Source organism: Macaca thibetana, chromosome 16 (genome assembly GCF_024542745.1).
Source record: "Macaca thibetana thibetana isolate TM-01 chromosome 16, ASM2454274v1, whole genome shotgun sequence".
NCBI lineage: Eukaryota > Metazoa > Chordata > Mammalia > Primates > Cercopithecidae > Macaca > Macaca thibetana.
Window position 1 is genome coordinate 67382127 of NC_065593.1, and position 24753 is coordinate 67406879.

Sequence of the window (24753 nt, forward strand, 5' to 3'; positions counted from 1 at the left end):
CCTCGGGCAGAGAGGTTGGGTCTGTACGTGGAAAGCAGTAGGGAGCCCTTGACAACTACTTAGCAGAGACTGGAAGAACTAATTGATGTTTTAGAATGATCAGCTGGGAAAACTCTGTAGAAGGAACCAGAACAGGCAAATCTGAAATCAAGGAGCCACATGGGGTGTTGCTTTAACAGTAGAAGGTCACTCACAGCTTTACCCCTGGATCTAGAGAACCTTGGTGGAAAGGTTGACACAGCCGCTTACCAGCCATAGGACCCTGAGCAAGTCTTAAATCTTCCTGTACCTCCTTGCCCTATCTTTCACCCAGAGATGCTCGTGTTCATTCATTCGTTCAACCCCAAAAGGGCCTGTTTCAGGTGCTGATTGTAAAATGGAGAATAAAACAGACAAGCTGTCTGCACTCAAGGATCTTAACAGTCTCGTGGACAGAGACACAAACCAAAATGAAATAAACAAGAATGATTTTAGATTAGGCTCTGAAGTGTGGTCTGAGTGGAGACTTTGGAAGTTAAGCAAAATGTTTCAAGCTAAGGAAACAGCAAGTGCAGAGACCTTGAGGCATCAAAGATCTTGGAGATTTCCAGCATGGAAATAGAGATAGCGAATGGAAGAGCAGTGTACAGGGCAAGAAATGATGCAAGATGAAGGAGGATTGTCGAGGAAATTAAGTAAAGGAACATATGTAAAGAGATGAGGCCAGGTGCGGTGGCTCACACCTGTATTCCTAGCCCTGTGGGAGGCTGAGGTGGGAGGATGGCTTAAGCCAAGAGTTTAAGACCAGCCTGGGCAAAATAGGGAGACCCCATCTCTACAAAAATTTTAAAAATTAGCTGGGCCTGATGGTGCAAGTCTGTAGTCCCAGCTACTTGGGAGGCCAAGGCGTAAGGGTTGCTTGAGCCTACAAGGTTGAGGCTGCAGTGAACCATGATCAGGCCACTGTTACTCCAGCCTGGGTGACAGAGCAAGACTCTGTCTCAAAACTGAAAATGAAAGAAAGAGGGAGAAGGAGTGGTGGTTGGGGTGGGGGGGCAGCACAGAAGGGACCAAGAAAGGAAAGGAAAGGAAGGGAAGGGAAGGGGAGGGAAGGGAAGGGAAGGAATATATGACATTATTATTATGGGAATATCCCAGACATGATGGTCATAGGAATATAAGAGAAGATGGATCATGAACAGCATTAGCAGAGGTGCTTGGATCCAGTGATGAGCTTTATGGGAGGGGAGGGCATCCCATCTGGGTGACCAAGAGAGTGAGGTTCGGTTCCCTGAAATGGGGAGGTGCTGAGAGGAGCCTGGTTGAGGATGTATGGGGATTTGTTTGGATGTGGTGAATTTGAGATCCTGGCTGGAATCAGTCATCAGCCTGCCCTCTAGGCATTTGGCAAAATGGGGCTTAGGAAAAAAGTCCGGGACAGGGGTTTGGGACATCTTCAAGGAAAAGGGGAAGCAACAGGAATTAGGATGGGCTGAGGACTGAGCCTCGGGTTCCCCTTTGTGCTGGACCTGGGAGGAAGAAGGGGAGCCAAGAAAGTAAGGGGGAGCTTCGGAGGTCTGGGCACCTGAGCGAGGCCCCCTTGTCACCTGAATTCCCACCTTCTTGGGAAGCCTGAAGAGTTAGCAGAAGGAATCCGAGGATCAAGTCTACTCTTGCTTTCCTGGGCTCATGTGGGGCCACAGACCCCATATTTCTAGCATGGCCTCTGCTCCCAGCCTGGGCTTGTGTAACAGGCGTGGGGAAGTGCAAGGGGCTGTAGGTCCTGAACCGAAAGGCGGGTGTTGTGAGAACCGTCTGTCTATAATGGCACAGGTATTTGGGAAATGCCACAGAGCAGGTCTGTTCAACCCTGTGGCCTGCAGCCTGTCAGCTGGGTTAGGATTCTCAGTCACGTTCACATTCAAGCCAATATTGACTGTATCATTCAGTGGAAAGAACTGTCCTCCCATCCCTGTAATTGACAGCAGCACTTGCCATCTGGGTGTGTCTGGCTCTTGTCTCACTTTGGGTCATGTCGGTGGTCCCAAGAGTACCCTTTTGGGGATACTCTTTATCCTTGATTTCTAATCCATCTCTGATGTAGCAAACAAGTCTGTAGCTCTGTTTTTACTGTTTTTTTTTTTTTAAGTTCACTTAATAGTTTTATTTCTAGTTCAAAACAATGAATGTCCATCTTATTTTTATTATCTTTTAAATACCATGACACTTTTGTCTTCATCAAACAATGCCTGTTTATTTTAGACATGTAAAAATAGGAAAACAAATCACTGTTAAACTGACTACCCAGAGATAACTAATGCTAACCTTTTGCTTCCTTCTTCCAAGTTTGCTTTTATAACCCATGCAATTCTATAATTTTTTTTTTACAGTATTAGCAATAGCTAACATTTATGGATTACTTGCTATAGTGCAGGAAATATGCAAAGCAGTTGAATACACAGTTTAATTTAGAATTAATTATATAGAGAGAAACAAGCAATATAGAAAAAAGCATAGTCCTATTTTACATCCTCAAATAAAAATAACAGTTATGGTTGTAGAGGGTTTACAAGGGGCAAGAAGTAGTCACTACAGCTATCCCCATTTTTCTGTTGAGAAAACGGACACCCAGAAGGTGTCTAGACTAAGCTGGGTGTGGCAGCTCACACCTGTAATCCCAGCACTTTGGGAGGCCGAGGCGGGTGGATCACCTGAGGTCAGGAGTTTGAGACCAGCTTGGCCAACATGGTGAAACCCTGTCTCTACTAAAAATACAAAAAATTAGCCGGGTGTGGTGGTGGACACCCATAATCCCAGCTACTCCAGAGGCTGAGGCAGGAGAATCACTTGAACCTGGGAGGCAGAGGTTGCAGTGACCTGAGGTTGTGCCATTGAACTCCAGCCTGGGCAACAAGAATGAAACGCCGTGTCAAAAAAAAAAAAAAAAAAAAAAAAAAGTCTAGACTTAAGATTTTAGTCTGCAACTCTTTGCCTGTAGAACCCATGCATGTGTGACATGATTTTGATCATTTGATAATATGCTGAGATTGTTTTGTCCTTGTGTCTGCAGCATTTTTACTGACTCCTTAGCGTTCTCTTACTCCTCATCCATGGCCTCTATTCACACCTAGAATGGATGGCTGTTCAGAATGAAGCCTGCATCCTCCTGTGTTCACCTTCAGGAAGAGGGGGATTTTTCTTTGCTCTCTCTCAGCTCCTTGTGAGGCTCCTCAATGTAGCCTGTGGGGAGTGGGTGTTTATCTCCTTCCAAAAAGTGCACGCTCGTCTCACCCAGTTTGGAGCTGGAGTTTGTGATTTGGCTAGAACTCTACAAAGATTGCACTCCAGCTGATGGTAGGTTTGCACGTTCCAGTCTCTCTTTCCGCCACCTCTCACTGGGTCACCTAGAATCCCTCTGGGCGAGGCACAAGAAAACAACATTTTCATTGCTTTAAGTCAGAGGCAGTTGTGTAGAACTAGTTTGTTTTTCCATAATGTCATTGTCCCTGAAAACAAAAATATATATATATGCACACATGTAGGCACACACACATACACACCTCTACCCTTGTACATATATTTGTTTGGGTGAGGTTGCCCACATATGATAAACCTTAGCCCAAAGTGGAAGAGTTTAGTGCCCACGCCAGAGCAAAATACCGTAACCCTCCACTGGTAAGGCTAGAAAAGCACAGTTTCTCTTTCACCCAGGTCAGTCTCAGAGAGAGGCACTTTTTAAGAATTTTGTGAGTAGCTCACACGGGTATTAGATGCAGGGAAGCTTGCGTTATTTCTCTGACAGACTCCCATTTTCTGTAGGCTGAAAGGGTGAATGCTAACCCTCTATATTGACCGGAGCCTTGTCTTTCAAGCTCTGGGTGTGTGGTCATTGCAGGGCTGACTTGGGAGGTTGGATAGGGAACGATCTTCTGCAGGGGAAACCCCCAGGAAGACAGTAAAAGAGAGGAGAAAACTTGCCGGCCTGCCATCAGGTTTGTTTTTGTTAGATGAAAGATAATCCTTGCTTGGTGTCAACTTGTCTTGGCGTTGCGGTAACAATTCTTTGGTGATCTAGCTCTTTAATGAGCATACGAGATGAGCACCGACTCCTGTTAATCACTATCTCCTCTGGAAAGACTCCTTGGAAAGGAAGAGCAAATGAAAGAGAGAAAGAAAGAAAAAGGTGTTTGGAGAAATGTGTATATGTGAGTGTTCTCCAAGTAAACATTTCAGAGCCGGGCCAGAATAATTAGGAGGTACATTGCCATCTGGAAATGTTCATTCTTTTGTTTACCTTGTATTGAGTTTGTTCCAACTAGTGAATCCCTTGATATGGGATACCTGAACTTCTCTTCCTTATAAAAAAAAAAACATCACACATATCTCCTAGTTGGTGCTTTCTTTGATTTTAGCTGAGCTGGGTCAGGTAGTGTGTGGGAAAGATCACCGGGCAGCCTGCTTATCAAAAAGCCAAGCCTGGATGCGGTGGGGAGGGGCGGGCAGGAGAGAAGGCCTTCCACCCTCCTGCAACAGGAAAATAAAGGAGATAAATAAACCCTAATCCTGACCTGGGGGCAAATCCCAATAAAGATCCAGGTTAATTTTTCCTGCCGATCCAACCCTGGAATTCATTGTGAGAATTAGACATTCTGTGGCACTAATTTGCCAGATCAGATTGTATAATTATCTTTTATAGGCCTGGGTGTGATGTATGCTCCGTGTTTATGCTGCAGGGGGCTGAGTGTGTGTGTTTGGCCTTCAGAGTTGCTGCTCCATCCTGCCAGTCTGCACTTCTCACACGCAGGCGGGGGTGGCAGCTGTTGGAGCTTCTGCCTGTCCAGAAACAGGCCCAGGGTGCCGGGGCCTGGGATGAACTTGCCTGGAGTGGGTCAGAAAACTTTCAATAGAACCCGGAGTAAAAAGGATGAACCTATGGCAGGCAGGTGGGGGTGGGTCCCCTGGCTCAAGTGGGGGTCTCTGAGAAAGAGCATTCAACAAGGGGTTTCAGTAAAGGCTGACAAGTTTGGAGACTGGAAAAAAAAGTAGGTAAATTCAGAACCACATGATGATGTTCATGATCTTTGGCACTTTTGTCTTCCTAGGCCCCTTCCTCCATAAAAATAAAACATTAAAAATTGTATTTTACGGGCCAGGTGCGATGGCTCACGCTTGTAATCCCAGCACTTTGGGAGGCCGAGGCGGGTGGATCACGAGGTCAGGAGACCGAGACCATCCTGGCTAACACGGTGAAACCCCGTCTCTACTACTATAAACACAAAAACTTAGCCAGGCGTGGTGGCGGGCGCCTGTAGTCCCAGCTACTCGGGAGGCTGAGATAGGATAATGGCGTGAACCCGGGAGGCAGAGCTTGCGGTGAGCCGAGATCGCGCCACTGCACTCCAACCTAGGCGACAGAGCAAGACTCCGTCTCAAACAAAAACAAAAACAAAACCATTGTATTTTACGGCTGGGCGCAGCGGCTCACGCCTGTAATCCCAACACTCTGAGAGGCCAAGTCAGGTGGATCACATGAGATCAGGAGTTTGAGACCAGCCTGGTCAACATAGTGAAACCCCGTTTCTACTAAAAATACAAAACTTAACCAGGTGTGGTGGCTCGTGCCAGCTGCTTGGGAGGCTGAGGCAGGAGACTCACTTGAACCTGGGAAGCAGAGGTTGCAGTGAACCGAGATCACGCCATTGCACTGCAGCCTAGGGGACAGAGCGAGACTCCATCTCAAAAATAAATAAATAAATAAATAAACAAATATTGTATTTTACAATTACAGTGATACAAGGATGAATAGAAGTCAGGCTGGATTCGTTGTTATCTAGGCATTCGTATTCCTGTCGTTTTATTCATTCTGGTTTTAAAAGGAATTAGAACATTTTCTTGGGCCCCCTAAAAGTATTGGGAGTCCAGTAGATGTGTTGGCCTTGGGTAGGTTTCTAGAAATTGGACCCAGTGGTTTGATTTCTTGACTACTTGGCCTGTTTTGTTGAGAAATCACTCCACTTTGAGTTTGGACCCATCCCGAATATCCGAGAATTCCCCCAACCTGCAATTCTTATTCTGGCCAAAGAGGGGGCTCTAGCTCATAAAGTGTTGACATCCCATTCCCGTTCCAGGTATTTTTCCCTTTCCACCCTGGTCTTCTCCTGTAGCGTGCGGCAGCCTTTTCCAGCATGGCCTCCTGCGTTCCTGGTGCACTTTTTGGAGAAGGTGGCGAGTTTGTGGGACTGGACGTATTCCAGCCTAATGTCTCCTTGTGGCCTCACCTGCTGGGCCTTTTGTTTCCCAGTTCCTCAGTCTAAGGTGTCCTGGAGGAGAGGGCTCTTCCCTCTTGGTTGGAGGTGTCTTGTTGCTGGTGTTGAGCTGGGAACCACTAGGTGGTGTATGGCTCCAGGCATCCCTGGGAATGTCTGGAAGGAACTGGGAGGGGTGGGGCGGGGGGTGCAGGAGGCAGGGAGGGACCCTTGGGGGCAGGTTGTGGGTAGCCAGTTGCAGTCTGTGGCCTCCCTCAGAGGTTTGGAGTCGGGTGTGGCGTGCTGCTGTTGGCCTCTTTCCGAGGGAGTGCCATCCACTCCCTGTCCCACCGCCGTCCGCGGCAAGGACAGTAAGGGCAGTGCTACGTGGTGGGGAGGTGTGTGTGAAGTCACGGAAGAGCTTCACAGGGCAGATGCCAAGGCCAGTGGGCCCCGGACAGAGTCAGGCTCCCTGGGCGGCCCTGCGTCTTGGTGGCCCTGGTCAACCTGCCGATGCAAAAAGCCAGCAGGCAAGAGACCCCTACTCCCTTTAAGGACCAGAGCAGAAACAAACCATTGTGTTGGATGCAGTGATCCAGGTGCACTTCAGGGTACAAGCTGGACTGCTTCGAACAGGATTACAGGAAAGGGGGAAGGGGGCAGCTGTCTCTTGGGACATGAGTAATGTCTCTTACCCAGTTGGCACTTGAGAAGTCAACGGGGCACGTCTCTGGGGCCTCCTGGAAAAGTGGTGTTCTCCAACACAGAGGAGAAAGCTGTGGCTGGAGGTAGGGGTGTGGTCAGCTTGCCTGAGGTTCCTCAGGGGCATAGGAGGGGCAAGAGGGGATACCTCTAAGTCCTTGCAGCTCAGAATGTTCTAAGGACCCCCAGCGCTGGGTTTATCCAGGAGAAGTTTAGGAAGGCAGAGTCTCAGGCTGCCACCCCAGACCCCCCGAATGCAAAATTTCAGCAAGACGGCCAGATGATCCTCAGAATCTGCTACTTATTAAACTTACCTGGGGAACTTAAAAAAGAAAAAAAAAAAAAAAAAAATCCTAGTGCCCAGGCCTCACCTATAGCAATCAGAACCTCTGGGGTGGGGCTCAGGCTTCAGAATGATTTTCCAGCTGTCCAGGGGAGGGGGCAGGAATTGCCATGAGTAGCCAGGTCTGAGAGCCTCGGTTGTAAGCCTCTGCCTCCCCTCTTTCATCTATTCCGCACTGTAGGATTTCAAAAGGATCCCTCTCCAGTGTCCCACTACTCTCTCTCCCCAATCCCTGCGATTATTACATTGGCAGAATTGAGGCTTCACGGGGACAGGGTGAAGAGTCAAGACTGAGTCAGGATAAAGTGTGCACCCCCCATGGAGGGGTAACACTGAAGCTACATCCATTCAGGTGGGCTTTAGCTTGAATGAGTTTATTGGATGCTTTCCACCTAATAACAAACTGAAAATGGGTTGCATATGGGGGTGGCTTTGTATAAAGTAGAAACAGCAACCCATTCCAGATGCCAGGGTTGGAGTTGGTGGGTCTTGTGAAGTTTTGCTTGCTCTGTTTTGGTGAGTTTTCTAGCATTTGCAGGGTAGGTCCAGCATTGGCCAGTTAGGTCCCAAGTGTTGCATGATTCATCAGGGCTAAAACTGTCAACCTCCTTTGCCCTGCATTCAAGAGCCTATGCATTCGAGGTTGGTCCTGGGTTAAGTTCATGGGTGTGATAGTGGGAGGCAGGCCCAGCAAACATGTATTGCTGCTGTGGGGGTTGGGGGTGCCGGAGCCCAGGGGGACCTCCAATCTGATCTGGTGGTAGGTGCTGGTTGATGGAGTTGGCCGCAGGGTACCAGCTCAGCCCTGTCCTCAGTAACTCAGAAACTACCGGAGTGATAATGTATAATGTACACCCAGCAAAAGAACAAACACCAGCCAGAGACAATCCTTTCTCTTGTGTGTGAAGGTTACAAGTTTTCTGTTTCAAATCTGATGGTATTCTTTTTCCTTTTTTTCTTTCTTCTCTCTGTTTTCATTTGCCAACCTAAGGGTCTAGAGTGATTTCTTTGAGCCTAATGATGGGGAAAGTTAGAATGGGGCTATTATCTTTAAACACCTTTTGAAATACTACTCTTCCTGGTGTCGGAATTAGATTGAACAGAGGTTGGGTTTAAAGATTGAATATCTATTTTAGCAGCAGAAACTATGCTGATATCTGTGTATGTTTGTTCAGGAATTGTATGGGTGGAATGAAAGAGAAACCCACACAGGAACGTATAATTAATAATAGTATAGCTGATGTTTATTGAGTGCTTAACAGGGACCAGACATGGTACTAGACGCTCCTCATATGTCATCCCATTGAGTGAATTCAGACATATAATAAATTAGAACATATAAAAATTCAGAAATAGGATCATAGGAGTAAAAGACCCAATAAAAACAGAACAACTTGGCACTGTGGCATTAGATTGTTTTGTAGTAAATGTCCATTGTAAACTGAAGTATTTTTATAACTTGAAAAAATTACTATCCAGTGTAAATATCCATTGACATCGTAGTTTATTCTAGGTCAAGTTTGTGATCATAATAAACTGTATTTCTTTGAAAATATTCTTCAGTTTGCCGTATCCATAATTGGCATAGGAAATGAATTACTCCCCTTTTTCTGATGAATGTAGTTTTAGTCTATATGGAAGAATAAACAGCTATTAAACTCCTATGTGCTTGTGGGGAGCTGTCTGGTACTGAGGAACCACTCCGTCCACATTTAAGCTTCAAGATGAGTTTCGTTATCTTGTTTCCTGGTGTAACTCTTCTCCTATTTTTCTAGGCGGAATCAGAGGTTTCTGGCTGACTCGGTGGGTGCTTTGTACCAGGAAAGGACAAGAAAGAGGTGAGTTGCACTTGGCAGTCATAGTACAGCTGCCTCCCTGTGGCTCTTCTTACTTCGAGGTTTTGCTCCTTCTTCAGTGCAACTCTTTGCCCAGACATCCCTAAAGCCCCCAGCTCAGAGCAGCAGTTGGCAGGCAGGAGCTTTGCAGTTAGCCATCGGAGAGACCCAGGGACATGGGCTAATAAGTACAAACAGTCATCACAATTAATTCAGGCCAGGCTCTGTGTTCCTGGCTTTTACTTGAATCAACTCATTTTCACCTCTTACAACTCTAGCCGTCAGGTCCTGTTATGCCCAACCTACAGATGGGGAGACTGAAGTTCAGTCACTTGCCCAAGGTCACACAGTTAACGAGTGAGGAAGCCAGGCCTGGACTGTTGCTGGGATCTATTGCTGTTTCGAGTGACTGTGAATTTTCCCAGCTCCCCGGGGTACCATGCAACAGGTCCTGCTACCTGCCCTGAGCACACTGAGTCCCCTGCAGGGCACAGAGGTCTTGCAGTTTGCAGGGAGAACATGAGGCAGGTGACTCAAAGCCTGCGGGTCCAGGAGATAAACAGGTGGATTGCACCTGCTGGCCTTCAGAAACACAGAGACTGTCCATGGGGTTAAATGGGATATCAGGGCTTTCTGGCATGCTGCCAACTGAAGTCTGCTCCCAATAAAACAGGATGTGGAACAAGGGGCCGCTCTCCTACTGCAAGGGCTGGGTTTGCCCAGGGTTGTCTAGATTCCACCATCCACAGCGGTTACAGCACTGGTTGTAAGTCTCAGTCGTAAGTACTAAGCTGGAAGCTCAGAACATGGTCAGATTTGATTGGAAGCAAATCATCTCAAGTAGTATGAAGCCTGGGAGAGGGTTGTCCCTGCTGCCTACAGAGCCACCAGGGGTCATACTGGCAGATTGCAGGCCCAGCAGCAGCAGCAGCAGCAACAACAACAACAACAACAACAAAGGAAATGAAAGGGAGTGGGGAAAAGGGGTAGGAGAGAGAGCAAATGCACCCTTCCTTCTGTTCTGATGGTGTCAGGGCATGAGGGTTACAGAGTGCAGGGAACACCCAATGGGGACATTACGCCATGGAGCAGCTAATACTGCTTGAGTTGCTGTACAATGCAAACACATTTTTGGAACTAGATAGATTATGTTGCAAATTTGTCACTATCAGTCTAGTATAGCGGTAGAGTGTAGACCCGGATGCCCTGGGTTCAAATCCCATTTCCACTGAGTCTTTGCTTTGTGACCTGGGGCTGGTGACCTTCACTTTTCTGAACTATGCTTTCCACATTTATAAAATGGACATAATAAAAATAATCTCTTCCATGTTTTGAAGTGAAATGGGAGAATACACAGTTCAGTGCCTGGGATGTATTATGCATTTACAATGAATGTCAGTGGTTTTGTTTTCTGTGTTTTACAGTCTCCCTAGCTCTGGATATGATCTTGGGTAAATTACAAAGCCTCAATTTCCTCATCTGTGAGATGCTGATGCTAATACCCTGTCCTCAGGGGAGGCTGAGAATTGAATGAAATAACCAAATCCAAAGTCTAGGTCATAGTGGATGCCTATTCGTTCCCTTCCTTATTTATCTTTATCTTATTCCACGCAGCTCAAGTAGAAGGAAGGTGGACATTGGTTTTAACTCCCCCACCCACTAGAATACTAAGTCCTGACAATGACTCCACAGCAATTTTCCATTTGATCCTTCCCCTCCCTTCTCCCAGCCACCCCTCTGGTATTGGCTTTCATAGAGCAAGCTGGGATAACCACAAGGGGCCCCAGCCTTTGGACTCCAAGTCTTTCCTCCCCAAAGTAATCCTATTGGTTTCTTCCCTAAGCCTCTTTCTGAAATCCAGCATTGGACATGGCATTTTCTTATTAGAAAAAAACCATCGTGGCTCTCTGTTTATTGTCCGAGCAACCAAATCTCACTGGACACTCCACCTCACTTCCCATCACTTCCCACTCACATTTGGATCCTTTCAGCCCAGCTCACCTGGTCTGTATCTCACCCCAAGACTGGACTTGACTGCACCCTGCCACCGTGCTCAGCACACCCCCTCCCTGTGTCACCATCTGTGTACCTCATTGCTTAAAAACCCACAGCCATGGGTCCATGGGACTGGCAGCTGTTTTACCTGCCCACCATCTCACCTTCAGAGCTTCACCTGCAGTGCTGGCTCTGCCTTCCCAGCTAGTGCATTGAGAGTGGGATGAGGGTAAGAGGGGATCTCTTTCATTCCCCACCATCCTTTCTTTACTGGTCATCCTGGGATCCAAGGAGCATGCAGTAGGGGCCCAGATGACGGCATGCACTCACCGGTGGGAACGTGGGCCTGGAAAGAGAGTCTATGGTTGAAGTTACTCTTCAGCTACTGTTTGGGTTTGGATGTGTATTGGGGTGGGGGTTGATGAGTGATGCCAAGGGGATTTCCAGGCAAACTGCAGGCCTGCCTTTCTGGAAGCAGCACCTTCTGCCTTTGCCAGCCCTCTCCCCCCCTCCCCAGGGAACCCCATCCTGAAGACCAGCTCATTCTATAAGATGCATAGCCTCCTCCCTGTAAGTGGCAGCATTTCCACCCTTCACTTGTTCATCAGTTCATTCATTCATTCACTCACCTAATAGATATTTACAGGACACTCACTGTTCACTGGGACTGCTCTAGGCAGAGAACAGGCACTGAACAAAACAGGCTCCATCCTGCTGGCATGGAGCTTGACTTCTAATGGGGTATATGAGTCCATTTCCATGCTGCTGATACAGACATACCTGAGAATGGGTAATTTATAAAGAAAAAGAGGTTTAATGGACTCACGTTTCCACACGGCTGGGGAGGCCTCACAATCACGGCAGAAGGCAAAAGGCACGTCTTACATGGTGGCAGGCAATAGAGAATGAGAACCAAGCAAAAGGGATTTCCCCTTATAAAACCATCAGATCTCGTGAGGCTTATTCACTACCATGAGAACAGGATGTGGAAAACTGTCCCCATGATTCAATTATCTCCCACCATGTCTCTCCCACAACACTGGGAATTATAGGAGCTACAATTCAAGATGAGATTTGGACAGGGACAGAGCCAAACCATATCATGGGGCCAGGAAAGACGGGAAGCATTGGGTCAGCCATCATTGTTCTTTTGCCTTTCCTGTCCTGCAGCCACACTGGCTGTCAAGGTGGGGCAGGCTAAACAGTAAAAAATAGTAAGTATGTAAATTTTCTAGTATGTAAGGAGGTGATAGTGTTATGGAGGAAAAAAAAAAAAAAAAAAAAGACAGAGGCAGGAAAGGCAGCTCCAGTGTGCAACGCAGGGAGAGAGGTGGAGGGCAGTTTGCAGGGCTGAACGGAGAAGGCGACATTTGAGCACAGACTTGCAGGAGGATGTTTTGGAGCCTTTGAAACAGATGGAGCAGGTACATCAAGGCCCAAAGCAGGTGCGAGTATAGAGTGTGCTTGAGAATCAAGCTCAGTGAGCGCTGAGTGCTGAGGGGGCGGTGACCACCAGACCAGGTCAGGCCCGGAGGCCTTGGGCCTTCCCTCTGAGGGACTTGGGAGCCAGGCAGGGTTTTGAGCAAAGCATGCTGTGATCCAACTCAGTGTGAAAAAGACTTCTTTACAGGGAAGCTGAGAGCAACAGGGAGACCAGTAGGAGGAGGGGAGGGCGGGCGGGGGAAGGGTCCAAGCAGGAGGGATATTGAATGTGCCTGTTTATGTCCCTGGCACACAGTGGCACACACACGTTACCATAGAATGACATTGATGGTGGTGATGAGGTGACACGCCATGGTGCCACATCTCAGGGACTGATACTCAACAACCGTGTGACTCCCGGATTCAGGATAGCCTCTTTCATTGGGGTTGTGGCTTCATATGAGGGCCACTCTCCTCACCCTTCTGGCTGCAGAGCCACCAGGGGTCACACTGGCAGATTGCAGCCCCAGCAGCAAAAAAAAAAAAAAAAAGGAAATGGAGAGGGGAAGATGGGTAGGAAGAGAGAGACAGCAAATGCACCCTTCCTCCTGTTCTGATGGTGTTAGGGCTTGAGGGGTACAGAGTGCAGGGAACACCCAACGGGGACAGTAGCATGCCATGGAGCAGCTAATACTGCTTGAGATCATTCTTCGTGGCCCCCATGAAGCTCTTTGCGGGGTCTCCTTGTTGTCTTGCAGCCTCTTAGCTCCCTCCCGTCTTCCTCCTCCCTCCAAGAAAGGACAACTTGACCACGGCAGGAATGACTGGTTCAGCCGTCTTTCCTCTTTTGTCTTTCTCATCCTCCGGCCACATTGATCCTCCACGCAGGACAGACTAAGGGTGCTTCAGAGCTCACAGAACCAGCGTGTCTTTCTCAGAATGCTTCCGGGACGGCCCCGTCTTGGTGGTGATTAGCAACTCTCCTGTAATTGCACGTAACCTGAAAATAGAATCTATAAGGGAATGAATGCCTGGTGCCCTTTGTTGGGGGACCTTGCTGTTCATGCACACTGCGGAGAGCTAGCTGAGGGCCACAACAGAACCCCCTTCTACCTGATGAAGCCTTAGAATTGTGTACATGTTGCTGTCTGTTGGAAACGCTTAGAGAAAGGAAAGGGCAATGGGAGTGGTGGGATTTTTCGCTGTGTGTTTCTTCCAAGGTTGAGTGTGTTTCCAGAGTGATCCCGCCAGGCTCCTGGGCAGTGTGGACCCTTTCCTCTCCAGTGCCTTGCATTCTTCCGTTCCCAGACCAATGGCCCAGGGAGATGGAGCAAGATGGTAGCCTCATGGCTGGGTCCCTGGAGCCACAGTTATAAACAGTGATATTACAATGTTACTGCCTTGTGTGGATTTCGCATACTTCCTTTTAAAGAACTGTCACATTCCCTACCATATAGCTCCAAAAGTTTCTGTGGTGAGATCATGAGGAGGAAGGACTATTTTTAAAGATGAAAACTCTGACGCTCCAGGAGGACACTCTCTTTCCCCAGGTCCATCCATCATGTATGTGTGTGGTGGGTAGGGGAGAGGTGCTGCGGCTCGAATGTTGGTTTCTGCCATAACCATAATTGAGAGTGAAAAACCCGGGCCCTGGGAGAAAGAAGCCAGTCCTGGTTCTGAGTGTCAGCGGCAGTGGGGATGAGCTCACCCGGGGACCAGAGCCATTTAGAGGACTTGCAGATGGAACTTCCCCTCAGGGTCCAACTGTGAGTCACTGCGGTTCCTGTCCCTGCGCAGGCTCCATCTCCAGGCCTCCCACTTCACCCTGGGACATTATGGTTGCTGGTCAGACCTCATGACTCACTTGGACTCTTGAGCCGCCTCCGGGGGTGGAGTCTCTCTCCTGGCATCTGGACCCTTGGTGCTATCGACGAAGCTTGGCTGGTGCTCTTAGCTGCTATGTGCAAGACGTGTGTCCCAGGGAAAGCCCCTCTCTCTCTGCAGAGGTCAAGTGAAAGCCACGGCCGCGGCCAACAGAGTTCAAAATGCAGGCTTGGAAAGTCCAGGGGGGCTCTGTGGAGGTGAGACAGCCACAGGCGGAGCTTTCCGAGCCCCCGGGCTGAGTTTGGCTGTGATACCTGAGAGACGGGGGAGCTAACAAGCGCCGGGTTGCAGTGTCATCCCATGGAGAGGAGCGAGCGGAGTTCACCCAAAAGGCCAACGGCTGGCAGGGTGTCACGTTTCCCACCATACCCGGGGCTCAGCCTCTGCTGTCATTTCTCCTCCTCGGTTTTCATCTTCTAAGGGAAGAAATAGTGTCATCTTTTCTCAACCTGTCAGTCTCACACCTGCCTGGAGCCCCTGGCAGTGAGACACCCAGTGCTGTTTAATCTGATGTCATCTCTGTTGATTGTCTGTTTTAGAAACCAGGTAGCAAGAGGGACTTTCTGAGAATTAAAAAAAAGTAAATCCCCAAACTATTTTGGGGAGGTTTTTTTTTTTTAACCTCCCGTTTTTTAGTTTCATTATTTCTTTTTCTCTTAAATACATTCTCTTTTATAATTAAGAAGAATTAATTTTTAAATTAAGAAAGAGAGACCAAATGCACCCCTTGGGTTGAGGAGTTATGAAAGCAGTGTTTAGGGTAAAGGTCAAAGGTGAGGTGGATGTCACTGGGTCTTGGGCATGGGTACCCACCTGCTGGCAAACATAAGAGAGGCCATATGGGAGTGGGAAAGAAGGGTTACTGACAAATATATATGAGCTTGTTTTTTCGAATGACATTTATTTATTGTCTATCAAGAGATTACTCCTGAGAGATTAACACCAGAGTCACCTGAGGAGTGTGGGTGCCCGGAGCCTTGGACTCGGTGACCTCTCCTGCCTCCCACCTGACTCCTGAAGTAGGGGAGTGTATTAACAGTCATGGACCTCAGTTTACCTGCTTTCAGCCTCTGCCCTTCCCGAGAGGGACGAAGCTGACTTACTGCATCGCAGTTTTGTCCTTTAGTCCATCAGCTCTGGAACTTTCCACTTCTGGTATTTTTGGTTTCCAAACAAAGGGTTGAGGACGCACGACAGCAATGTTTAGAGGAAGGTCAAAGATGAGGTGGATCTAACTGGGCCTCAGGCATGGGCGCCCACCTGTCAGACTCTGTCCTTCTCAGACAGCTGCCCAGGCAGGAGCTGCCTCTTGGGACGCTGAGTGGGCCATCTCCATTGGGAGAATTGGGGGACAAAGGGAGAAGGCAGGGACTGGATCACTCCTGGGGATGCTATTTGACATAGACCATGAGGGTCAGCCCCACTGGGCCCGGCTGACCTGGTAGATGGGTAGGTCTAGGGTATGAACATGGACATTAGTTGGCCAGGGTGTGAGAACTTGTGTGAAACGGTCGGCCCCTGGGTGACTCAGTCTCCTAGCAAACTATAAAAGGGAAGTGACTCATTTCCAGCCCTGAACAAGAACTCCTAAGGCTAGGCCGCCAGCACCTGTCTGGGACGTGGTTAGTTATTAACGCTGCCAGTAAGAGTGTCATGGGAACCAAACGCAGGCCTAGATGCCTGGAGGCAGCTTGGCTTTTCACAGCTTGCAACTGTCCACTCACCTTCCCTTGCTGTGGCTCCTCTCTGCCTGACCCCAAATGCAGAGGAGGCCCTTGAACTCTTAGTTGCTGGTGGCTCCCCAGGTACCTCTTGAGGATACAGATTCCACAGGGGTTGGGAAAGGGGGAAAAAGAAGTGTGTTGATCAGGGGAAATCACAACGACATTTTTTTTTTTTTTGTCCTGTTTAGGAGATCAGGTTCAAGGAGCCAGCCAGACTCTGGGCTTCCAGGAGGAGTGGGCTGTGGAGGGGCTGGCCCCATCTGCATGTCTCTCTCCTCCTGGCCCTGCAGGTGCCACCTCCTGAGTCCTGGTTCCTGTGGCTCCATCACATCTGCAGTGAAGGCCTTTGGGAAGCGTGGGTTATGTGGGTCCAGGGGCCCCACCCTCCCGTGGAGGCCCTTGGCCTAAGGATCACTAACTCACACCACACTGACCTCTGGCTCCCAACAAGGGCAGTGTTCCTCTTGCTCCATTCTGCTCTGAAGTCCCCCAAACCACTTCCCGGGCCTGCTTAGTAAAACACAAGGCTCATCTCTGAGGACCTCTGCAGGGCTCATGAGTTGAGCCAGGAGTTCAAATCAGCTCCGCGTTCTCCTTTCTTTCTCCACGTCTGGAAAAGTACAGAATGGGCAGCTTCTCCTCCCAGATCCCAAAAGGCATGTTTTACTGCTCCTGGGGGAGGCTCAGCCTGGGCACAAGCTATGCCTACTCCTGCCAGGGCCCTGCCCCTCCACTTCCCAACTGTCAAGCGGGAGGAGGGAGGATGATTGAACAGAAAGACACAGGAGTTTTAGTGAGTCAGGCTCTCCAGCATCCAAAAAGGGGCCCAGGGCCCAGGGGGAAGATACATCCCTGGTATTTGTTGCCACCTTTGTAAAACCCTCAAGCGCTGGCGGGCAGCACAGAGGGAGTGGGGATGCCACTTGCCTGCCTAGTCTATGGGAGGAATTGGGACATGCGCTCCCTGGGTGGCCCCGAGCAAACCATCGAACTGCTCCCCCAGAGTTTCCCCATCTGTAAAGTGGGAATAATAACAACACCTGTCCTGCTTACTTGACAGGGTTTCTGTGAGGCCGGCTGAGATCACCGAGCATGTGACAGGGCTGTGGGAGTGGTTAAGGGCCACCCAGATCGGGGTTGAGGCACCGGGGTGCTTATGGTGATTAGCAGCAGAGCAAGGCCTGAGGTCTGTGCTCCCCAGGGAGGGTGGCTTTACAGGCACCCACCTGCGGCTTAAGAGCTTCTTGGGCCTCCCACGGCTGATAAATCACCACCGGGTGGGTGTGCTTTGTCTGGGCTCCAGGATGAGCAGACAGCCTGCCCTTGGCTGCTGCAGAAAGCAGCTCCTCTGCCTTCTCTCCCTTCCTTAGTGGGTTGGGCAGGCGCAAAAATAGATCCCAGAACCCCATCTCTTAGGTTTAGCCAAGGGACTCTCCAGCTGCTCATCTAGACACTCCGGTGGCATTGACTTCCTTTCTCAGGTCACGTAACCATTGGGGGTGCTGATTTAGGGGTCTCCTGGCATGGGATTTGCCCTGGTTTATCACCTGCTGCTGCTGCTGCTTTTTTAAAAAATCAAAGATGGGGTCTCACCATGTTGCCCAGGCTGGTCTTGAACTCCCAAGCTCAAATGATTCTCACACCTCAGCCTCCTAAGTAGCTGGGATTACAGGCTCATGTCACCATGCCCTGCTTGTCACCTTACCGTCAAAGAAGACAGACTCGCATAAGAGTGTCAGATTCTATCCCATAGTGCAGTATACCAAGGAGGTGGTCTGCAAATGGCCATTGAATATACAAATAGTCTCAGTCTTAGCATTTTCTTTTTCATGGTTTATTTTGCTTTGTAGAGTTTCATGCATTTGTTGAAAGGAGGAAGATTGAGATTTAAGGGAGCATCCCTAGTGGGGTAATACCCATCTGCTTAGTGGTTTTTCAGTGCTCAGCACTGTGCGAAGTTATTTGAGTATAGTCTTTGCTCTCATATTTAATAAAATCAGACTCTTTTTGACCACCTAATTCCATCTCCCATTCAGACCCACAGCATCCTCCCAGCCTGTCCAGATAGGTGCTTTCTGCTTGGACACTTTAATGATGGAGAATTTTCTCTCTCCTGAGGCTACCCATTCTAACATTGGCACCTGCAGTTGGTGGGAAGTTCATCCGTTTAGGGAGTGTCCATCTGCCTTTGGATACTTCCATCTGTAGGTCCTAGGCAATGAACAGGGGATGGGAGTATGGCAGTATGGCTGAATTGTGGAATGCAGACTACAGAAAAGTTCTGTGAAGGGATAGGACCTGGAAGAATCAGAGAAGACCTTGTGGAATTACTGAAACTTAGAGAAAAAAATGAACTGAACTAGAGAGAGAGCAGGGAGGCAGGCTATGGTATCTCATACCTGTAATCCTAGCACTTTGGGAGGCAGAGGTGGGCAGATTCCTTGAGCCCAGGAGTTCAAGACCAGTCTGGGTAACATAGGGAGACTCTGTGTCTACAAAAATTAGCCATGCATGGTGGCTAATTTTTGTACTTTTTGTAGAGGATCCTGGTAGGAGGATCACTTGAGCCTGGGAGGTGGAGGTTGCAGTGAGCCAAGATGGCACCATTTTACTCCAGCCAGGGCTACAGAGTGAGACCCTGTCTCTAAAGAGAAAGAGAAGTTGAAGGCTTTCTGTAATAGTTTGAGTAGTGATCTCCCAAAATTCATGTCCATCTAGAATCTCAGAATCTAACCTTATTTGGAAATAGTGCCTTTGCACATGTAATTAGCTAAGGATCTTGAGATGAAATCATCCTGGATTCAGGTCCTAAATCCAGTGACACATCCTTAGAAGAGAAGAAGACAGAAAGGAAGGCACTATGAAGATGGAGCAGAGATTGGAGTGGTGCATCCACAAGCGAAGGAATGATGAGGATTGACTGCAGAAGTCAGGAGAGAGGTGGGGGCAGATTCTCCCCTAAAACCACCAGAAGGAATCAACCCTCTCCATACCTTGATTTTGGCCCTCTGGCCTCTGGAACTGTGAGAGAATAAGTTCTCTCACAGTTTTAAGCCATCAGTTTGTACTAACTTGAAATGGCAGCCCTAGTAAACTAATACACCACCCAACCTTGAGAGACAGATAAGAGTAAGGAGGCAAAAATAACCATGCTTTGAGGGTTATTTTTGCAGCCCAATCCCCAACCCCCCACCTCACCTTTCTGGGAGAAACAGACTTGAGGTGGGGGGTTGGGGAATTGCGCTGCATGGTAAGGAGACTGGACTCGTTCATTTGTTAGCGGGCAGGGTCTGCAGGCCAGATGCCCCATGGTGCCAGGATGAGGTGTGTATAGAGTCTTTTTGCCAGGAACCTTGGGGGTTTTCAGAGCCCAGAAGGATGCCAGCTCTGGACCCCCTGCTCTGTTTGACCTCCTCTACTAAATTTCCACCAGTTCCTGCATCTTTATTCATAGAAAGGGATCAAACCATCCTTAACACTCATACCACTCTGCAAATAAACGTGTAACTTATACAATGACAGAAGGAATTATAAGATGCTTACTATTAGAAAAATGTATCAAATGGAAATACTTAGGAACTATACTTAGTTATAGGATGTTAATCTTTTATCATTAAGTAATAGTTCAATATTTTCTTGATTGTTTAGTATTTCATTGTAGGAACATGACATGGTTATTTTTTAATAGTTTTTTTTTATGTTTCCAATATTTTTTACCCTTTTGCTGTAAAATAAGGCTCTGATGACAATCCTTGCAGCAAAAATGTTATTTTTATCTGTACTAGCTTCCTGAAGCTGATGTAGTAAGTTACCACAAACTTGGTGGTTTAGAGCAACACAGATTTTTCTCTTGTAGCTCTGGAGGCCAGAAGTCTGACTGAGACTTCTGGAGCTAAGCTAAAACCAAGTAATTGTCAGTAGGACAGGTTTCCTTTGGAGGCTTCAGGGAATAATTGTTTTTTTGCTTCTGATGACTGCTGGCATTCCTTTGCTTGGAGCCACATCACTCCAGTCTCTGCCTTTGTGGAGTTCTCCTCTCTGTAGTCAAGTCTCCCTCTGCCTCCTTCTTATATGAACTCTTATAGCTACATTTAGGGTCCATCTGGATAATCCAGGATAATCTCCCCATCTCAAGACCTTTAACTTAATTCCATCTTCCAAGTCCCTTTTACCATATACCCTAAGGTAACATTCATACATAGCAGGGATTAGAACATGGCTGTCTTTTATTAGGGAGTGGAGGGGAGCAAGAGCTTGTGCCGTTATTCAGCTCATCACTATATTCATGACTATTTTCTCACAATAAATTCCTAAAAGTGGACCTAGAAGGAGAAAGGGCCATCCTTAGGTTGCATGACATATTCAGTGGTCAGTAGATAGTACTGGTGTCTTTTTGTTGCTGTTCCTTTAAGAGCCTTTCTTAGCTCTCCTAAGAGTCAGATTGGATGGGGAGGTGGAGTGTACATTGAAACCCCCATTACAGGAATCATTTAAAGTTAGCCTCTAGGAAGCTCGGGGCTAATGAGATAATTCCCATTAGGAGAGGAAGGAAATGAAGGTGGCCTGACATCCTTTCTGTCTCTAATTTATATGATTCACTGAAACCTCCCCCTCTTCCCCCGCAACCCCCTCCTTCGGCCGCCCCTTTGAATTCTGGTTCCCTGTCCACCGCCTCTGCCAGCCAGGGCTCTGGTTTTTAGCAAGCCCCAGCATGCCTGGGAGCCCAGGAGGGTTGCCTTCTGCTGAGACGAGGCATTCGGGCTCTTTTCTTGGCAGCTGTGCCAGAGAATCTACTCTTTGCCTCCTTCCTCTCTTTTCCCAGAGCCTTGCCCAGCTCTCCCCACCCCCACCCCTGCCCCAACAGGGATGGAACTCTTGCCTATAGGACCGCAGAAAGAGAAAGGCTGTCAACAGAACACTGGCAGGCTCAGGGGACTTAGGGGCCAAAGCTGCAGAGAGGTTTTGTTTGCTTCCTTCCCCTAACCCCCAGTACTTTTTAGGGGGAGGAGAAAGAGAGAGAGAGAGAGAGAGAAACAAGAAAACAAGAGAACAAGAGAGAGATCATTCTCTTCCTGTTTTGCTCTGCTGCCTACACTTTTGGTCAAAGTTCTCTGCAAACATGAAAATCCAGTTTGGGTCTTTAATTAGAAAAGTGTGAAGTCTCCCAAAAACTTCAGGGTTTTTGAAGTTCAGATTAAACCCTGGAAACACATTTAGGGGCTGGAGAGAGAGAGAGACAACCCGAGAAGAGCAGAAAGGAGAGCCCAATCTCATCTGCTCATCTATCGTGTTGCTATCAGCTGTTACCCATTTCATTTATTGGACACCCCCTTTCTTGTCTCAGACCTGCTGGGAGCAAATCTAATACCCACCAACCCCAAGAAGGGTCTCTGGCATTCAGAGGGTAGCATGGCTCTTCCTAGCCCCTGGTTTACTTCTTTTCTTCCTCTCACCCTCCCAGAGGGAGGCCATATGGTGGAGTCTTCCGAGTCAGGGCCAAGGGCCAGAGCGGCTCTGGCCCTGGGGACAGTCCAGCAGCCCTGATGTGCCGTGTGGGTGGCCTATTCTGTGAACTTGCTGCCTGACCTCCCCGTGCCTCTGAGAGTCCAGCTGCAGCCTTGGGTAACAGCCTGGCCCCGTCGTGATGGGAGGGTGCCGAGGCCCAGCTCCCCCGCTCACCTTGGCACAGATGCCACAAGCTGGCCAGGCCATGCGGGGCCAGGACCAGGCAGAACAGACAGAGCCCCCATAAGCATCATTTCCAGTTGAGTTGGCCTATCTTGGCTCATAAGGCCGTGGTGTCTCTAATGAGAGTGAGACAGAGACAGACAAACCAGGGGTTCAAGGAAGAGAGAACACAAATTAGAAAGATGAAAGATACAAGGGAAAGATACAGGAGTTGGATTTCTATGTAAGGTAGCATGAAATAATAGCCAAGCTAGAGTTTGGATGAGTCTTAGCTGTTTTGGAATCATATCTTTACCAGTAGCTGAGCTAAATCATTCATGGTGAGGGTGTTTTAAGGGCCCTGATCATGACTCCTGCCTTCATTACCTCCTTCCTCCCTGCTCGTGGACACAAGTTCTCAGAACTTTTAGGGGTGGTTGAGGGAATATGGAAGGAGGCGAGGTAAGAGTTAATCTAAATGTTAACAAACAATTTATTGATTTGAAAAGGAAAAGAAAAGGAGTAATGGAAGATGGATCTGGGCTTTATTGTACACTTTTTAGGAATGGTTTATAGCAGAAAAATAACCATGGAAGTGGCTTAATGTCCTTCCTCTTCAGAAAGGTGCTGACTGTATTTTTGAAATGGAGATAATGCCATAGGGAAATAGAGCAATAAGAACAAATAGGCCAGGCATGGTGGCTCACGCCTGCAATCCCAGCACTTTGGGAGGTCGAGGCGGGCAGATCGTGAGGTCAAGAGATCGAGACTATTCTGGCCAACATGGTGAAACCCTGTCTCTACTAAAAATACAAAAATTAGCTGGGTGAGGTGGTGAGTGCCTGTAGTCCCAGCTACTCGGGAGGCTGAGGCAGGAGAATTACTTGAACCCGGGAGGTAGAGATTGCAGTGAGCCGAGATCGTGCTATTGCACTCCAGCCTGGCAACAGAAAGAGACTCCATCTCAAAAAAAAAAAAAAAAAATGGGTCTTTCGTACTTAACTCAGTCCTCACAACAAGCCTAGAAATTATCCCTGTTTTACAGATGGGCTCAAGAGATTTGAGGTTACTTGCCCAGGAGCCTACCGCTCCTAAGAGGGTAACTAACCCAGGACTGGAACCCCGATCCAACTTCGTATCAGTAAGCTGTGGGATCTCTGAGAATTACCACCTGAAGTGTTTTCCCACTGGCAGGAGTGAGTGCGTCCGTGTTCTAAGGGCCTCCCATGCTTTGAGATGACTAGCTTGTGTTGCTCACAATCCATTCATTTGTTCGTTTGTTCATTCATTCATTCGTTTGCCTCTTCATTGCCAGACAGCGAGCTTGGTACCCTCAACACAAGAAGGAAAACATGGTTGCTACTGCAGCCTGCAGCTGGCCAGGTCGACTTGCACTACCGGGCTGGGGAACATCAGGAGGTGAGCAGGCTGCCAGCACCCACAGTCTGGGGATACATGCTCTTTCTCTCCCATATCAATGGGCAGTCCTGCTCGGTGACCCAGATCCAAACAACTCAGAGGTCCCACTGTGTCCTCACTGCAGACTGACCGCGGGCTCTCAAACATCTGGGTGGGCAGTAGAGGCCAACAGGGAACTTTAGGGACCAAGGGAAGAGAACCTGGCAGTTTATCCCTCATGAGGAGAGAGTGGAACCAGCGACCTTCTCTCTGGAATCTCACTCCTGGCCTGATTCCCAAAGGGGAGAAGAGCTCCTGCCTGGTCTCAAAGTCACTGTTTCTCTCTCCCCCTCGACCCTCATTGTTGCAGTAGGGCGAGGACTCTGTCCGGCCAGGTTCCCCACTTGCTGTTAAATGGGTCATCTGAAGAAAGAGAAGGAAAGGCTTTCTGATTGGCTGTTGGATGGCCCCTGAGGGACATAGTGCATGATAAGGAGAGGGCAGAAGGGAGTCTGGGACTGGGGTACCTATTATCTTTAAAGTCCATCTTTTGGCACAGTCCACCGGGACAAACAAGGGATCCAGGTCGGCTGGTTCGGGAGGGTCTTTGATCTACCTATAAGTTAATGCTTTTCAATGGAGAACCGCAAAGCAGCCCCACCCAGGGCCTCGGAGATAACAGGCTGGTGCAATCACAAACCACCGGCCTCTTGATAATGCCGGGTTTTATTGAGGCCTGGTTTTTGCCCAAAGGGAACACATCCGGCAAGCATCAAAGGGAGCAGGCGTCACCCTGTGCAAAGAATCGTGGGCCCTCAGGTGCGGGCACCTTGGGTTGCGTGTGTGGCTGTGTGTGCACAAGCTGGCCCGTTGGCAATTACCTTTCTGTAGATCAGAGGCCACCAGCCCCAGAGGGGCCTCGACAATGCATGAACTCTGTTCCCTCATTCTGGATGGTCCAGCTCCTAAGATATCCTTGAAAATGGTAACTTAGCATCTTAAGTAGGAGGGTCACTCTTGTGTCGTTGAGTCCCCGACTCGACATCCCAAAGGCAGTTGGTGTGAGAAGTTTAGTGGTGAGGTGAGGTGGACACTCAGAGGAGGCAAAACCTAAAAGCTTAGTTCCTTTGCAGCCATTTGAAGGTTTTTGCATGGAAAGTTGCCCTTTGACAATGGAAGAGTTAATGGGTGAACTGGGGAAGCTGTGGTCCTTGGGGAAGGGTCATCCCCACTCACCCCCAGGCTGTGCCTCTTGGCTGCCTCATATTTTATCTGGGCAGTCAGGATGCTGTGCACTGCGTATTGGCCTCTGGAGACCAGAGCAGAGAAGCACCACGATACAAACAGAACATCTGGAAGCTTTTTAAGGTTTGTTTTTTAACACGTTTGCAAGAGTCAGGACATTTGCACACGAGGTTTACTGGCCAGAGGGAACCCAGGGACTTGAGTCAAGTGGGAGATCTCTTTGACTTTGTCAGGAGGGGGTGGTGAGGGTAAGGAAAGGAAGGTGGGCTGGGTGCAATGGCTCACACCTGTAATCCCAACACTTTGGGAGGCCG

General features: G+C 48.6%; 1 long non-coding RNA gene across 1 annotated transcript in view; it reads left to right on the plus strand.

Annotated features, from left to right (window-relative positions):
- The window catches only part of LOC126939924 (uncharacterized), a 187432-nt gene that overhangs the window by 153386 nt on the left and 9293 nt on the right, over positions 1 to 24753 (plus strand). Inside the window, exon 2 of the long non-coding RNA XR_007720499.1 lies at positions 9045 to 9107. This is a non-coding gene — a long non-coding RNA (uncharacterized LOC126939924). The remainder of the gene's footprint in view (positions 1 to 9044; positions 9108 to 24753) is intronic.